This window comes from Aotus nancymaae, unplaced genomic scaffold (assembly GCF_030222135.1).
Source record: "Aotus nancymaae isolate 86718 unplaced genomic scaffold, 86718_ANA_hifiasm-v0.15.2.pri h1tg000036l, whole genome shotgun sequence".
In the NCBI taxonomy this organism is placed as follows: domain Eukaryota; kingdom Metazoa; phylum Chordata; class Mammalia; order Primates; family Aotidae; genus Aotus; species Aotus nancymaae.
Genome location: NW_026988450.1, coordinates 65,154,257 through 65,159,491, shown reverse-complemented (window position 1 = coordinate 65,159,491; position 5,235 = coordinate 65,154,257). Strand labels below are relative to the sequence as shown.

The 5,235-nt window shown below is 42.4% G+C and overlaps 1 pseudogene; it reads left to right on the top strand.

The window, feature by feature from the left end:
• The first annotated feature begins 220 nt into the window (after positions 1–220).
• LOC105710793 (large ribosomal subunit protein uL13-like) lies at positions 221–806 on the top strand (annotated as a pseudogene).
• The last annotated feature ends 4,429 nt before the right edge of the window (positions 807–5,235 follow it).

Genomic DNA, 5,235 nt, shown 5'->3' with positions numbered 1-5,235 from the left:
CTTTCAATAAAACTGAAGAGGAAGGAATACTTTCAGACTGATTTTACAAGGCCAGCGTTACCCTGATGCAAAAGCCATACAAGAACACTATAAGAAAATAAAAGTACAGGCAAATACCTCTGATGAATATAGGTGCAAACATTTTCAATGAAATTTTAGCAAGCGGACCCAAAAGCATTGTAAAAAGATTATTTACCGCTGTCCCGGGCGGCTCCCGAAGATGGCGGAGGTGCAGGTCCCGGTGCTTGATGGTCAAGGCCGCTTGGCGTCCATCACGGCTAAGCAGATACTGCTGGGCCGGAAGGTGGTGGTTGTTTGCTGCGAGGGCATCGACATTTCTAGCAATTTCTACAGAAACAAGTTGAAGTACCTGGCTTTCCTCCGCAACCCTTCCGGGGGCCCCTATAACTTCCGGGTCCCTGCCGCATCTTCTGGCCGACCGTGCGAGGTATGCTGCCCCACAAGACCAAGCGAGGCCAGGCTGCCAGGGACCGCCTCGGACCGCCTCCAGGTGTTTGGCGGCATCCACCCTAAGGCAAGAAAAAGCGGATGGTGGTTCCTGCGGCCCTCGAGGTCGTGCGTCTGAAGCCTATAAGGAAGTTTGTCTGTCTGGGGCACCTGGCTCACGAGGTTGGCTGGAAGTACCAGGCAGTGACGGCCATCCTGGAGGAAAAGAGGAAGGAGAAAGCCAAGATCCACTACCGGAAGAAGCAGCAGCTCACGAGGCTACGGAAACAAGCCGGGAAGAACGTGGAGAAGAAAATTGACAAATAGAGGTCCTCAAGACCCATGGACTCCTGGTCTGAGCCCAATAAAGACTGTTAATTCCTCATGCTTGGCCTGGTCTGCCTTCCTCCATCGTCACCCTGGAATATGCGGGACCCAGGGGCAGCAGCAGTCCGGGTGCCACAGGCAGTCTGGGACATAGGAAGCTCGGAGCAAGGAAACGGTCCAATCACTGCCTGCTGAGGTTACTTGAAAGTGCTCAGAGAATTGCGCAGGTGTCATTTATCTATGACCAATACGAAGAGCAACCAGTTACTATTAGCAAAGGGAGCCTGAAGGCTTAATTGGAAGGGCCTTAGCTGTGAGTGGGGCGTCTATCTAACTTTCCACCTGGTCGTATACTATATACTCTGCAGCTGTTAGAATGTGCAAGCGCTTGGGAAGAGCATGAGCTTAATGTTGTACAAAGGGTATTTATAGAAGCATAGACTGGGAAGATGGACAACTCTGAGGGGTTACAGGCAACGTCTGTGCTCCTCACCTGTGTTTTGTAATCAGAGTCAAATTAATTACTTTTAAAGAAAAAAAGATTATTTACCATGATCAAGAGGAATTTATCTCTGGGATGCAATTATGATTCCACATATACAAATCAATAAATGTGATAAATCACATTACTAGAATGGAGGATAAAAACCATATGATCATCTCAATAAATGCAGAAAAAGTATTTCACCACATGCAATATCCTTTCATGATAAAAACTCTCAGCAAATTAAACATAGAAGAAATGTATCTAAACACATTAAAAGTAATAGATGACAAGTCCACAATTAACATCATATTCAGTGGTGAAAAGGGGAAAGCTTTTTCTCTAAGATCAGGAAACAGATGAGGCTGGTTACTCTCACAACTTCTATTCAACATAGTCCTAGAAGTGCTCACCAGAGAAATAAGGTAAGAGAAAGAAAGAAAAGGTGTCCAAAACAGAGAGAAGTTAAATTGTTTCTATTTACAGATGACATAATCTTAGATATAAAAAATCCCAAAGACTCAACCAAAAAATTGTTAGAAATAATAAGTTCAGTAAAAATGAAGGATATAAAATCAACATACAAAAATCAATAATATTTCTATACACTACCAACAACCTATTCAAAAAGAAAGCAAGCAAACAATCCCATTTATGATAACATAATAAAGCATACAAAACATAATAAAAAAACAAAAGAAAGTATAGTACTGGTATCAAGATAGGCAAATAGATCAATGACGAAGAACAAACAGCCCCAAAATTGACCAACACATTTGCTTTCAATTGATTTTTTTACAAAGGTGCAGAAGTATCTTGGTGGAGAAAGAATTGGTTTTCTCCCAAATGATGCTGGGCAAATTGTATATCAACATGCAAAGCACCACTGTTGATAGATATCGTCACTGAAGTCTTTTCAGTGGCAGTACCATGGCTGCTTTTTGGACATTAAGATTGCTGTCTGCCACTCCTGCTGGATCATCTATCCACCGCCACTGGGGCACCATGAAAGCTTCTAGTTCTCTGCCAAGTGCAGGATTGCCAGTCTTCCTTAGGATTTCTGCAAGAAGCAAAGGGAAGATAACACCCACTATAGAAGAGGTAAAAACTCTAAGCCAAATTTACAATTAAAAAACTAACAACCCCATTAAAAAGTAGGTAAAGGATATGAACAGGCAGTTCTCAAAAAAAAGACATACATGTGGCCAACAAACATGAAATAGAAGCTCAACATCTCTGATAGAGAATTGCAAATCAAAACCACAATGAAATACCCTCTCACACCAGTCAGAATGGTGATTATTAAAAAGTCAAGAAACAATGGATACTGGCAAGGTTGAAAAGAAATAGAAATGCATTTATGCTGTTGCTGGGGATGAAAAGTAGTTCAGCCATTGTGGAAGGGAGTGTGGCAATTCCTCAAAGATTTAGAACCAGAAATACCATTTGACCCAGCAATCCCATTACTGGGTATATACACAAAGGAATACAAATCATTCTATATAAAGATACATGCACACGTATGTTCATTGCAGCACTATTCATAATAGCAAAGACATGGAAACAACCTAAATGCTCATCAATGATAGACTGGATAAAGAAAATGTGGTATATATACACCACGGAATACTATGCAACCATAATAGGGAATGAGATCATGTCCTTGGTAGGACATGGGTGAAGCTGGAAGCCATTGTCTTCAGCAGAAAACCAAACACCGCATGTTCTCCCTTATAAGTGGGAGCTGAACAATGAGAACACATGGACACAGGGAAGGGAACATACTCTGGGGCCTATTGAGGGAGTGCAGTGGAGGGGAAGAGCATTAGAGAAAAGAGCTGATGCATGCTGGTCTGAATACCTAGTGATGGGTTGATAGGTACAGAAAACTACCATGGCATACATTTACCTATGTAACAAACCTGTACATCCTGCACATGCACCCTGGAACTTAAAAAGTAAAATAAAATAAAGTGGATATAAACACCACTGCTGAACTGCCTCTCGACTGCTATTTTGAGTCCAGTGCCTATGGGGTGGCCCCGCTCTGCAAGGAGCAGAACCTGGGCTACTGCTGTATACTGCCACTTCGATAGAAGTTGCTGTTTAAAAAAAACAAAAAACAAAACAACAAAAAAAACAAACTCAAGTGTCTACAGGAATCAGGCAAGTGACACCAATAAGTGAGACAAACATGGAGGGAACAAACTGGAAGTTCCCTGTGGCCCAGTCATCAAGTATTTCAAAAAAGGCTGAAAATCCCTATTTTTATGTAAAATCCCACAATGTTTAAGTGTTGGCAACCAAGTCAACATATTTTAAATACTGTCCAGGATCAGTAGACAAACTACAAATGTGTTTTGGGAAACCAACCTTCCTGGTCTGCATTTTGAGACAGGAGAAGATGAAAAGCAAACAAAATCCCGAGCCATTTCTCCCTTTCCTGGCTCTCACCTAGACACTGCATGTGACAGACAGACTTCCTCTTGCCTCCAGAAAGGCACAGCCCAAGTCCTCCTCTCTATGAGGAGGGAAACAGCTCAGCCTGCTTGCCCACCCGCTCTGAGACATCACCCTTACTCTACCCTTAAACCAAAACTCTGCTTCTCATTCTCATTTCCTAACCTTGCACATCCTTCAGGGTTCAATTTATGTCACGTATTCTAGAAATGCTGCCTGAATTCCCAAATCCAAGTCCCTAATACCTCCTATATATCCCAATCCTAGCATCTATCAAACTGTTTCCATAGTGTTTTTATTCATCAGTCTCCCCCAGGATCCTGTAATACAGCAGGATGGTGTCTTGGATACCACTGATCTCCATTACCTGATCCAGTGTCTGGTAAAGAAATATTTATGAAATGAGTGAATAAACACATGTATCCTAGCTCTTTATTCTCACTTAGCTAGGCTTCTTTCCTAGGCTTTCCCTTCAAAGGTGGAGATGCAGCCTTGGCCAGGCACAGTGGCTCATGCCTGTAATCCTAGCACTTTGGGAGGACAAGGTGGGAGGATTGCTTGTGCCAGGGGTTTGAGACCAGCCTGGGCAACATGACAAAACCCCGTCTCCACAAAAAATACCAAACAAATAGGTGGTTGTGAGTGCCAATAGTCCCAGCTACCCAGGAGGCTGAGGTGATCACCGGAGCCCAGGAAGTTGAGGCTGAAGTGAGCTGTCATCATGCTACTGCACTCCAGCCTGGGTGACAGAGTGAGACCCTTTCTTAAAAAAAAAAAAAAAAAGCAAAAGATACAGCCTTCAAGATAGTCTCCCATGTGGAATTTTCACTTAAGAAAAAAACTGTAGCTTTTTAAAAAAATCACATGTCTTTTAAAACTACATTTTCAGCTACTCTGGGCACACTGCCTATGGGGTAGCTCTGCTCCACAAGGAGCAGAAAAAAAAAGATAAAATACATTTCTATAGTCCCAGCATGGTTGTTCGCACCTGTAATTCCAGCATTTTGGGAGGCCAAACTGGGCAGATCTTGAGGTCAGGAGATTGAGACAAAACCCCATCTCTACTAGAAATACAAAAAAATTAGATGGGTGTGGTGGCAGGTGCCTGTAGTCCCAGTGACTCGGGAGGCTGAGGCAAGAGAATTGCTTGAACCTGGGAAGCCGAGGTTGCAGTGAGCAGAGATCACGCCACTGCACTCCAGCCTGGGCAACAGAGAGACTCCATCTCAAAAAAAAAAAAAAAAGTAAAAGAAAAAGAAGTAAACAGAACAAAACATGAAAATCCCATATTTCTCTTTTTTTCACTCCACTATATACATATATGTACATATATACACATGTATCTTCTTATTTTAAACATACATGAGATCATACTATAGAATGTTCTGCCTCTTGCTTACTTACCTTCCTTGGTAAAGCTCTACCTGTAGTCATACATGTATCTGTTTTTTTTTTTTTTTTTGGAGATGGAGTCTTTCTCTGTTCCACAGGCTGGAGTGCAGTGGCACCATCTCAGT